Source organism: Ranitomeya imitator, chromosome 2, assembly GCF_032444005.1.
Source record: "Ranitomeya imitator isolate aRanImi1 chromosome 2, aRanImi1.pri, whole genome shotgun sequence".
Lineage (NCBI taxonomy): Eukaryota > Metazoa > Chordata > Amphibia > Anura > Dendrobatidae > Ranitomeya > Ranitomeya imitator.
The window spans coordinates 626,564,078-626,577,399 of NC_091283.1; the positions used below are offsets into that span (position 1 = coordinate 626,564,078).

General features: G+C 41.9%; 1 protein-coding gene across 1 annotated transcript in view; it reads left to right on the plus strand.

The window, feature by feature from the left end:
- The first annotated feature begins 3,363 nt into the window (after positions 1–3,363).
- LOC138667898 (collagen alpha-2(I) chain-like) overlaps positions 3,364–13,322 on the plus strand; it is a 107,076-nt gene continuing 97,117 nt past the window's right edge. The window contains exon 1 of the mRNA XM_069755971.1: positions 3,364–3,435. The gene's annotated coding sequence lies outside the window, so the exon portion shown is untranslated. The remainder of the gene's footprint in view (positions 3,436–13,322) is intronic.

Here is a 13,322-nt window from a genome sequence, read left to right on the forward strand (position 1 = left end):
AGATACAGCAGGAAGCTGCTCATGCAATGTATGAATACAATGAAGAAAACAACAAAATTGCTTAATCTTCACTACATTTGTCAGCAATGGATATCTCAAGATTGTAATCATTTTGAATTATGGATACAAGAAGATTAAACCTAAAGAGATGACATAATTCTTGTGTCACACATCAACAATGATGGTGCCCGGCCTACTAATTAAAAGAGGTGGTAGAAATGCTGGAAGTTTTGAGGAGGGTCTCAGGGCTGTGGTCAAGCGGCCAGGGACTGCCGATGTGGTCACTACACCAGGACTCTGCAAATCATTTTGATCAACTTTATTGTGCACATAAAACTTTGATTTTTTAGCAACTATAATGAATAAAAGAGTTTACAATGTGTTATGCTGCTGCATGATATAAGCGTGAAATAGTGTCTTTATAAAAGGTGTAGTTACCAAATACAACCATTGGTCATAGTCCCAGCATTCTCCCTCAGTTGACAACCTCTCAGCAACACTTCCTAACCAAACCATTCCAACTAGACGAACTCCGGTCTGCCCTGTCGGGGAGCCCTTCTGGGAAAGCCCCCGGTCCCGACGGTTTACCCATAATATACTATAAGTCCTTTCCCCAAGTATTGCTCCCACGCCTATTAAACATGTGTAACTCAGTATTGAACGGCGAACAATTCCCTACGCAGGTCTTGGAAGCCAAGATTTCACTAATTTACAAGGAAGGCAAGGACCCAGAGCAATGCAGTAGCTATAGGCCAATCTCGTTATTAAACGTGGACCTGAAGCTATTTGCAAGCATGATAGCACGCAGAATAGCAGGATTTTTGCCTTCATTGATTTCTTTAAACCAAACAGGCTTTGTCAAGGGAAGAGAAGGGAAAGATAATGCTTATAAAATATTGCACCTTATGCACTATGCTAGAGAAAGAAAACTACCTTTAGTTCTCCTAGGGACTGATGCGGAGAAAGCCTTCGACAGGGTGGACTGGACTTACCTGAGAGAGACCTTGGCCTGCTTTGGATTTCCTCACCAACTAACTTCTTCAATAATGAGTATGTATCGAGAACCCAAGGCACGCATTAGAATAAATGGCTCCCTGACAGACACGTTTACTATCTCAAATGGCACTCGCCAGGGTTGCCCCCTGTCGCCGATACTCTTCGTGTTAGCGATGGAACCCCTACTAAGTGCTATTCAGCAGAGCCCTGAAATTGAGGGCATTAAGATAGGAAAAACACAGTACAAAACGGCAGCCTTTGCGGACGACCTTCTTGTTCTGATGACTAGACCACTCAAAAGCTTCCCAGCTTTGATGTCTTTACTGGAGGAATATAGTACCCTAGCAAACTTTAAAGTTAATCTTTCTAAATCAGAAGCTCTAGATCTCAACATACCTACTCACACCCTTGCTAAATTGAAAAAACTATACCCCTTCACCTGGCCCAAACAATACATCACGTACCTTGGAATTAGGATACCCAGAAACCACAAAGACCTATTTAAACTTAATTATGACCCGCTAATTGACAAAGCTAAAGGCCCCTTCACATTAAGCGACGCTGCAGCGATACCGACAACGATCCGGATCGCTGCAGCGTCGCTGTTTGGTCGCTGGAGAGCTGTCACACAGACCGCTCTCCAGCGACCAACGATGCCGGTAACCAGGGTAAACATCGGGTAACTAAGCGCAGGGCCGCGCTTAGTAACCCGATGTTTACCCTGGATACCATGCTAAAAGTAAAAAAAAACAAACACTAGATACTTACCTACCGCTGTCTGTCCTCCAGCGCTGCGCTCTGCTTCTCTGCTCTCCTCCTGTACTGGCTGTGAGCCGGAAAGCAGAGCGGTGACGTCACCGCTCTGCTTTCCGGCTCACAGCCAGTACAGGAGGAGTGCAGAGCACAGCGCTGGAGGACAGACAGCGTTAGGTAAGTATCTAGTGTTTGTTTTTTTTTACTTTTAGCATGGTATCCAGGGTAAACATCGGGTTACTAAGCGCGGCCCTGCGCTTAGTTACCCGATGTTTACCCTGGTTACCAGTGAAGACATCGCTGGATCGGTGTCACACACGCCGATCCAGCGATGTCAGCAGGAGTCCAGCGACGAAATAAAGTTCTGGACTTTATTCAGCGACCAACGATCTCCCAGCAGGGGCCTGATCGTTGGTCGCTGTCACACATAACGATTTCATTAACGATATCGTTGCTACGTCACAAATAGCAACGATATCGTTAACAATATCGTTATGTGTGAAGGTACCTTAAGACTACCATGCAATCCTGGAGAGACCAATTCCTATCATGGTCAGGGAGAAAAAATATACTAAAAAGTTTAATACTTCCCAAGTTTGTATACCTGTTTCAAATGCTACCTATACACGTCCCAGACTCTTACCTAGCCGGGGTGAACTCACTGTTCCTCAAGTATATTTGGAAAAATATCAAACCACGAATAACTTACCGCACGCTAGTATTGGCTAAATCTAACGGCGGAATGGGCGCACCAGATGCCAGGAAATACTACCACACTGCAATATTGGCGCGCTCAGTGGACCTAATACGCGGCACACAAAGTAAACAGTGGCTTATGATAGAGAATGAGCTCTCACCTCAGCCTATCAGATCGCTTCTGATGACTTATGTCAAGAAGCGACCTCCCCCCTCACAATCCAACCCACTCACACATGCACTCATCAGGATCTGGACGAAGGTACATAACATACTAATACCCCCTTCATCACCACTACTCAAACTTTCAGACGTCCTAACCCACACAATCAAAACTGACAATAAAGTACATAGCAGCCAGAAAGGCCCAAACACACCCATAGACCAGCTATTTGGGGAGGGAGTGCTTCTGCCCCTCTCTGAAATTAAAAAACTAACGGGCCTACCGAATTTTAATTTTATACAGTACAACGCCCGCAAAGAATCTCTGAGAATAATGCAATACAACTCCGACACCACCCGAAATCTCACAACCTTCGAAACCCAATGCGCCAGAGTATCCAAACCACCGAAAATGCTATCCACCCTATACCAAACTCTCCTGACTGAAGACCATTGCTTAAAAAGAGCACATATAACAAGCTGGGAAAAAGACTTGGGATATACTTTTAATAAATGCCAGGTCATAGTCCCAGCACACTTCTTCTTTAGTCCAATGTGTTAAATATTTTTTGGGGATGAATAAATAATCTGATCAGGACAAACCATACTTTTGACATTTTCTTATTTGTAGTTTACTTTGTCTGGAGTCCAAAGTACGATTCTGCCATAATCTTCTCTGTCATCAATTGGGATTATTTGTTGGAAAGCCCTACAGCCCATCAGTATAAAAGTAAGGTTATTTTGCTGCATCCTCAGTGGAGAAGGAAGGAAGAAAGAATCAAAATTCCTGGGTGAATTTAAAAGCAGAAAACACTCCGACTGAGCAAGGTATTTTGATTATATGATAAGTAGTGTTGAGCGATACCGTCCGATACTTGAAAGTATCGGTATCGGATAGTATCGGCCGATACCCGAAAAATATCGGATATCGCCGATACCGATATCCGATACCAATACAAGTCAATGGGACATCAAGTATCGGAATGTATCCTCATGGATCCCAGGGTCTGAAGGAGAGGAAACTCTCCTTCAGGCCCTGGGATCCATATTAAAGTGTAAAATAAAGAATTAAAATAAAAAATATTGTTATATTCACCTCTCCGGCGGCCCCTGGACATCAGCGGGAGGATCCGGCGTCCGGCACGGCTTCTTTCTTCAAAATGCGCGCCTTCAGGACCTGTGGAATGACGTCCCGGCTTCTGATTGGTCGCGTGCCGCCCATGTGACCGCCACGCGACCAATCAGAAGCCGCGACGTCATTCCTCAGGTCCTAAAAGGCGCTCATTCTAGGACTTTAGCTGAGGAATGACGTTGCGGCTTCTGATTGGTCGCGTGGCGGTCACATGGGCGGCACGCGACCAATCAGAAGCCGGGACGTCATACCACAGGTCCTGAAGGCGCGCATTTTGAAGAAAGAAGCCGTGCCGGACGCCGGATCCTCCCGCTGATGTCCAGGGGCCGCCGGAGAGGTGAATATAACAATATTTTTTATTTTAATTCTTTATTTTACACTTCCGATACCGATACCCGATATCACAAAAATATCGGATCTCGGTATCGGAATTCCGATACCGCAAGTATCGGCCGATACCCGATACTTGCGGTATCGGAATGCTCAACACTAATGATAAGCCATTAGTAACTTATAAGGCATAGACATGTCTTGTCTTATTCAGTACTGTGGTGTCATTTTTTTTTATAATTTAGAGTATCAACATATATATGTGCAATTGTATGGCATAAAATCTATAAAATACGTTATTAGTTTAGTTACATGTGTCAGTAGCACTTTTTCTATTGAATAGGTGAGGAACAATGTTTACATTTTGGGGGGAATGTTGTCTGGGACCCACCCAAAACCCCAAAAAGGAGCATTGAAATAGCCTGTCTACTTGAAGCAATTATCAGACATGCACTCCCCAACTCAACTTAGTCTCTATGAAACTGCTGGATAAAGCTGAGTGCTGTAATCGGCTAGTTACTAAGGTCTTACAGTGAACTAATGGCGAAATGGTGCACATGTCTGGTCACTGATCCAATCAGAAAGGGCATTATAGTGGCCTATTCTTTGGATCAGTTGTGGCCTCAGCTGCCAAATCTCAACCGATCTGACCATTAGCACCTATCCATAGGCATGTCAGATGTTGGGAATAACACTTTGAAAGTATTCAATAGAAAAAATACATAATAGTTCTCAGTGGCAGAGTCAACGCTTAACCTAAACACAGGGCCGGTTTTAGACAAAGTGGGGCCCTAGGCGAAAGTTTAAAGTGGGGCCCAAAATGCTAACATATTGCAACATCACACAAAAACATTTTTGTTGTATTTACAAGTGTTAAGTTCAGGCCACTAAGCGAGCATGATCGACAATATTGAAGACGTTTGACGCTTGTTTCCTGGCCTCGTTAGGGTAGGTGCACACAGTCAGTAATTGGCAGCGCTTTGGACACAGCACATATCTGCTGCATCCAAAGCGCTGCCGTCTATTGAACGCAGATGAATGAGCATGGGTTCATTGAACCGTACGGATTCACCACGTCAGAGGCGTAGCTAGAGTTTTGGTTTGGGGGGGTGAAGATTCTGAGTGGCCCCTAACCAGGTAACCTTGATTACAACTCGGCGACGCACCCTAAGGCTATGTGCCCACATTGCAGAAATGCTGCGGAAATGTCCGCAGCATTTCCGCAACTCCCTGACGCAGGTAAAACGCATGCGGAATTTGCATGCGTTTTCCCGCAAAACACAAGCGTTTTTAGCTTGCGCTTTTCCAAGCTACTTAAAGCATCGCTTGGAAAAGTGATTGACAGGTTGGTCACACTTGTCAAGCATAGTGCTTGATAAGTGTGACCAACTTTTTACTATTGATACTGCCTATGCAGCATCAAATGTAAAAGATAGAATGTTAAAAATAATAAAAAAATAAAAAATATGGTTATTCTCACCTTCCGATGGCCCCCGATCTCCTCAGCGGCACTCTCGGTATGCTCCATTCCCAGGGATGCTTTGCGTGAAGGACCTTTGTGACATCACGGTCGCGTGACCACGACGTCATCTCTGGTGATTGGCGCAATGCATCCCTGGGAACGGAAGCAGCCGCGTGCACTGCTGAGAGTCGGGTAAGTATATCCCTTTTTTTTATTTTAATTTTTTTTTTTTACAGGAATATGGTTCCCAGGGCCTGGAGGAAAGTCTACTCTCCTCCAGACCCTGGGTGCCATATGCACATGAAGCGCTCACTTTACACATGGTGAGCATAGCCACATGTGTAAAGTGAGCATTTCAATGCAATCCTATGGCGGCGGAATCTCTGCGATTCCACAAAAATAATGAACATGCTGCGGATTTTACCGCTATACGATTCCGCAGCGGGAAAATCCACAGCATGGGCACAGCAACTGCGGAATCCCATAGGATTGCATGGGAATGCGTTTAAGCGTTTTTTAGCATTTCTGCTGTGGCAAAAAACGCATAAAAAATGCAACATGGGCACACAGCCTAATAGTGGAGGAGAACCTCAGCAGATGACCGCGCTGTTACTGAAGATAATCTCTATATAAAGTCTGTAACGGGGTCTACCAAGCTGGGGTACCTTTTTCAGTACCACCCCGTGTTTCAGGAGGTCCACTCTGCTTTGGCTGGAGTCTGAATGAACGACGCTGGCTGGAAATGCTTGGTTTACATGGGCTGATGCATTAGGGACATGCGTCTCACATGGAACCTATTATACATACATATAACTGCACAACATATTCTGGGTGCTGAGTGGTTCCGTAACACGTAACAAAGACCAACATGAATATTACCGCCATATGGTCAGTGGTAGATACCAGTCCTACAGAACATATAAGAGATAACAGCACAGTTACAGATAATGACTTACCACTGACGTTCTTTCTGATGGAGTCGTCACTTTTCCCATCTTTTCCATCTGGCCCAGACCGACACGACAACTTCTTCCAGCCACAACTCGGCTGCAGAGAAAACAACAAAGACATGTTTCACGCCTCATATTTTAAGCCATCACCATCTATTCCCAACCTGCACAAACTCCTCATCCTGCTGATATCCCAATGCTGAGTCGTTGCTGCCGTATGTGTCCATATTACTGCACCTGCTGTGTGATTCTCTGTGCCTTCCAAATTCCAAAGCAACCCTCTATAACATAGTAATGCCAGATGCAAGTGCCCTAGAAAACAGTGCCTATATTTTGCCCCCTAGAAAGTAATATTGTCCTGTGTACCCCTTTGATAGTCACAGTAACCTGAGTTCCCCTATAACAATAAGTGCCCACTTAACATTGAATAATGTCCCGAGTCTCCACCATGTACAGCTTCCCTATACACAGTATGATGCTCTCTTATACACAGTATAATTCCCCCTCATTGTATAGTACAACCCGCACAGTATACTGACCCCTTAGTAGCCCCCAAACTGTTTGATGGCTCCAACACTGTAAGATGACCCCCTCACTGTAATCTCCACACTGTATGATGCCCCCTAGATAGTCTCCATGTAGTATAATGCACCAGATAGTCCTCAATATAGTATAATGCACCCCCATAGGACTCCATATAGTATAATGTACTCCCCATAGGCCTACTCTATATTGTATAGTGCACCCCCATAGGAAGATTCTATAGCATAAGGCAGCCCCCAAAGGCAGACTCTGTAGTATTAGGCAGCCCCCCCACAGGCAGACTCTATAGTATAAGAGAAACGTGCACCAAGCATGAACCAAAACCAGTAGAAAAAATGATGATGGCAAAGAATTATATTTAAAAAGATAACTTTTATTATATAGCAACAGCAATAGATCAATAAAATAGAGAGATAAAAAACTGTGTATATGTATGTTTTTTTACATTTTTATATATATGCACATATCACACTATATACTGTATATGTAATGCAATATATAATTTGCATATGGCAGGTCAAAATGTACAGTTAGGTCCATATATATTTGGACAGAGACAACATTTTTCTAATTTTGGTTATAGACACTACCACAATGAATTTTAAACAAAATAATTCAGATGCAGTTGAAGTTCAGACTTTCAGCTTTTATTTGAGTGTATCCACATTAAAACTGGATGAAGGGTTTAGGAGTTTCAGCTCCTTAACATGTGCCACCCTGTTTTTAAAGGGACCAAAAGTAATTGGACAGATTCAATAATTTTAAATAAAAGGTTTATTTTTAGTACTTGGTTGAAAACCCTTTGTTGGCAATGACTGCCTGAAGTCTTGAACTCATGGACATCACCAGACGCTGTGTTTCCTCCTTTTTGATGCTCTGCCAGGCCTTCACTACGGTGGTTTTCAGTTGCTGTTTGTTTGTGGCCTTTCTGTCTGAAGTTTAGTCTTTAACAAATGAAATGCATGCTCAGTTGGGTTGAGATCAGGTGACTGACTTGGCCATTCAAGAATATTCCACTTCTTTGCTTTAATAAACTCCTGGGTTGCTTTGGCTTTATGTTTTGGGTCATTGTCCATCTGTAGTATGAAACGACGACCAATCAGTTTTGCTGCATTTGGCTGGATCTGAGCACAGAGTATGGCTCTGAATACCTCAGAATTCATTCAGCTGCTTCTGTCCTGTGTCACATCATCAATAAACACTAGTGACCCAGTGCCACTGGCAGCCATGCATGCCCAAGCCATCACACTGCCTCCGCCGTGTTTTACAGATGATGTGGTATGCTTTGGATCATGAGCTGTACCACGCCTTCACCATACTTTTCTCTTTCCATCATTCTGGTAGAGGTTGATCTTGGTTTCATCTGTCCAAAGAATGTTCTTCCAGAACTGTGCTGGATTTTTTAGATGTTTTTTGGCAAAGTCCAGTCTAGCCTTTTTATTCTTGATGCTTATGAGTGGCTTGCACTGTGCAGTGAACCCTCTGTATTTACTTTCATGCAGTCTTCTCTTTATGGTAGATTTGGATATTGATACGCCGACCTCCTGGAGAGTGTTGGTCACTTGGTTGGCTGTTGTGAAGGGGTTTCTCTTCATCATGGAGATTATTCTGCGATCATCCACCACTGTTGTCTTCCCTGGGTGCCCAGGTCTTTTTGGATTGATGAGTTCACCAGTGCTTTCTTTCTTTCTCAGGATGTACCAAACTGTAGATTTTGCCACTCCTATTATTGTAGCAATTTCTCGGATGGGTTTTTTCTGTTTTCGCAGCTTAAGGATGGCTTGTTTCATCTGCATGGAGAGCTCCTTTGACCGCATGTTTACTTGACAGCAAAACCTTCCAAATGCAAGCACCACACCTCAAATCAACTTCAGGCCTTTTATCTGATTAAATGAGAATGACATAACGAAGGGATTGCCTACACCTGTCCATGAAATAGCCTTGGAGTCAATTGTCCAATTACTTTTGGTCCCTTTAAAAACAGGGTGGCACATGTTAAGGAGCTGAAATTCCTAAACCCTTCATCCAATTTTAATGTGGATACCCTCAAATGAAAGCTGAAAGTCTGAACTTCAACTGTATCTGAATTGTTTTGTTTAAAAATTCATTGTGGTAATTTCTATACCCAAAATTAGAAAAATGTCATCTCTGTCCAAATATATATGGACCTAACTGTATATACTCTGGATACCCCAGTGGACAGAATAAATATAAATATAAGTATAAGTACCAAAAAAAGGGAACATATGTTAAAATTAATAAAAGGGACCAATTTATGTGAATGCAAAAAAATTTTTTATATTATAAAAAATAAAAGATATATAATATATTAAAAATGTGTGTCACATAACAGTGAAGAATATGTGTATAAGAACATGCAAGAAGTGCAAGGGAATAAAACTGTGCAATAACTATATAGAAGGCAGCTTGTCATGCATGCCGTGCTTTATCCACACAGAAAAAAGTGCTATTTAAGCATATGATCCAATCTGATCTGATGCCACTTGCTTATGAAACTGGGGGAAATACTTCCAGGACCGCCAATGTGTGGTGATATGTACCCCGACACGCGTTTCGGACCCAGAAAGTTCCTTCATCAGGGGGTGTATATATAGTATAGTATAAGGCAGCACCCCATAGGCAGACCCTGTAGTATAAGGAAGCATCCCATAGGCAAACTCTGTAGTATAGGACAGCACCCCATTGGCAGACCCTGTAGTATAAGACAGCACCCCATAGGCAGACTCTGTAGTATAATGCAGCACCCCCATAGGCAGACTCTATAGCATAAGGCAGCCCCATAGGCAGACTCTGTAGTATAAGGCAGCCCCCATAGGCAGGTCCTGTAGTATAAGGCAGCACCCCATAGGCAGACTCTGTAGTATAAGGCAGCACCCCATAGGCAGACTCTGTAGTATAAGGCAGCCCCATAGGCAGACTCTGTAGTATAAGGCAGCCCCCATAGGCAGGTCCTGTAGTATAAGGCAGCACCCCATAGGCAGACTCTGTAGTATAAGGCAGCACCCCATAGGCAGACTCTGTAGTATAAGGCAGCACCCCATAGGCATACATTAATGAGAAAAAAATTAACTTTTTTAAATTTACCAAATGGCTGCAATGAAACAAAGAGTGAAAAATTTAAAGGTGTCTGAATACTTTCCGCACCCACTGTATGTACATACACAGAAAATAAGATGTAGCAATAACCAGCAGTATTGTTGTGGTACATACACTTTCTCAATTGGACTAGTTTAACAATTGCAAAATCTGAAAGGGTACGTGAAAGCAAATATACAAGAAATTAATCTGATCAGTAAACAAAATAATTTTTGTCAGTTATAACATTGCAATAAAATGTAAGAGGCGATCAAAACATAAACATCATATCTATCCAAAAATAGTATCGGTAAAAACACAAAAATTAAGCCCTCACACAGTCCCATATCCCAAAAATTTAAAATGTTACAGGTCTCAGAAAATGGTGACACAGGCAACAAAATTTATGTTTCATTTTTATTTTATTTTATTTTTTTACTAAATTTCAGATTTTTTTCTTCACCACTTAAAAACAAAAATAAAAAAATACCACGTTTGGTTTCTGCGTAATCGTACTGATATAGGGAGAATTATATTGCCAGGTAAGTTTTACCGTAAATTATATAGATACAAATTATATATAATTTTTTTTTTAACAAGCACTTTGTGTGAGATAGGCAGTTTTGTTTACATTTCTGGAATATGGAGATAGAAATAATAATTTGGCTTGCGCTTCTACAGTAGAAAAACAAGAAGCATACTTTCTTTGATAAACAAGCCTTGGATTCAGGATTTTTATTTAGTAGCAAAGTTAGGACAGAGGAGAAGTACCATGCCCTTTTTGTTTGCGGTATGTAAAAAAGAGATTAAATGCTGTTATTAAGGTATTCTTGCTGCAGTATTTTACATATCAATTCACAGCTACACTAACTCGGCAAGTACGACATTTCCCCATCACATCTTTGAATTATTATTGATTAGGATGCCATAATGACACTCAGGCCTTTTTCTACCCATTTGTGTAATGAGCTGTGTGTTCTGACCTCCAATCAATAGGCTGTAAAATCCTAAAATAGCCTCTGTTTGGTCCTCATCATTCAATCTGCATTAGTCCCGATGATAATGACCCTTTATTTGTAACATACCTCCCAATTTTTGAAGGGAAAGAAGGACGAAGTTTGCGGCGCGCAGAGTACATCGCGGCAAATTTTAGGCCACACCCTGACCACACCCATTTCACAACTAGTCACAACATATTCATGCTCCAACCACACCCATTTAGCACTGCTGATCACACTGTTTCATAAACAATAATTATAAACAGAATTTTTTTTTTACTTACAAGTAATGAATTAAAGTACTAATGCAAACTTGGTAATAATATTTCTTTTAAATTAGAATGACAAAGCTGCACAATACATAACAGATCCACTCTATTAAATAAAATATCTTTAACAATATTGTGCTTTTGGTTAATGGGAGGAATTAGGGAATAGTTGACTTATTGTTTTGCATATTTGCTGAAATCATGAGAAGCATTACCATCACCTCTCTCAAAAGTGAGTTCAAATTAAGCAGAATGACCGGCAGGAGCATCTATGACCACAAATCAGATCAGGCAGGTAGTTAACTACTTGCCTGTGAATATTTAGCCCCTTAAGAAAAAAAATACAAAGGTCCTGGATGGATAACCCCAATTAACCAAGATAGTAACATAGTAACATAGTTAGTAAGGCCAAAAAAAGACATTTGTCCATCCAGTTCAGCCTATATTCCATCATATTAAACCCCCAGATCTACGTCCTTCTACAGAACCTAATAATTGTATGATACAATATTGTTCTGCTCCAGGAAGACATCCAGGCCTCTCTTGAACCCCTCGACTGAGTTCGCCATCACCATTTCCTCAGGCAAGCAATTCCAGATTCTCACTGCCCTAACAGTAAAGAATCCTCTTCTATGTTGGTGGAAAAACCTTCTCTCCTCCAGACGCAAAGAATGCCCCCTTGTGCCCGTCACCTTCCTTGGTATAAACAGATACTCAGCGAGATATTTGTATTGTCCCTTATATACTTATACATGGTTATTAGATCGCCCCTCAGTCGTCTTTTTTCTAGACTAAATAATCCTAATTTCGCTAATCTATCTGGGTATTGTAGTTCTCCCATCCCCTTTATTAATTTTGTTGCCCTCCTTTGTACTCTCTCTAGTTCCATTATATCCTTCCTGAGCACCGGTGCCCAAAACTGGACACAGTACTCCATGTGCGGTCTAACTAGGGATTTGTACAGAGGCAGTATAATGCTCTCATCATGTGTATCCAGACCTCTTTTAATGCACCCCATGATCCTGTTTGCCTTGGCAGCTGCTGCCTGGCACTGGCTGCTCCAGGTAAGTTTATCATTAACTAGGATCCCCAAGTCCTTCTCCCTGTCAGATTTACCCAGTGGTTTCCTGTTCAGTGTGTAATGGTGATATTGATTCCTTCTTCCCATGTGTATAACCTTACATTTATCATTGTTAAACCTCATCTGCCACCTTTCAGCCCAAGTTTCCAACTTATCCAGATCCATCTGTAGCAGAATACTATCTTCTCTTGTATTAACTGCTTTACATAATTTTGTATCATCTGCAAATATCGATATTTTACTGTGTAAACCTTCTACCAGATCATTAATGAATATGTTGAAGAGAACAGGTCCCAATACCGACCCCTGCGGTACCCCACTGGTCACAGCGACCCAGTTAGAGACTATACCATTTATAACCACCCTCTGCTTTCTATCACTAAGCCAGTTACTAACCCATTTACACACATTTTCCCCCAGACCAAGCATTCTCATTTTGTGTACCAACCTCTTGTGCGGCACGGTATCAAACGCTTTGGAAAAATCGAGATATACCACGTCCAATGACTCACCGTGGTCCAGCCTATAGCTTACCTCTTCATAAAAACTGATTAGATTGGTTTGACAGGAGCGATTTCTCATAAACCCATGCTGATATGGAGTTAAACAGTTATTCTCATTGAGATAATCCAGAATAACATCCCTCAGAAACCCTTCAAATATTTTACCAACAATAGAGGTTAGACTTACTGGCCTATAATTTCCAGGTTCACTTTTAGAGCCCTTTTTGAATATTGGCACCACATTTGCTATGCGCCAGTCCTGCGGAACAGACCCCGTCACTATAGAGTCCCTAAAAATAAGAAATAATGGTTTATCTATTACATTACTTAAGATCACATTATTGTTTGTGC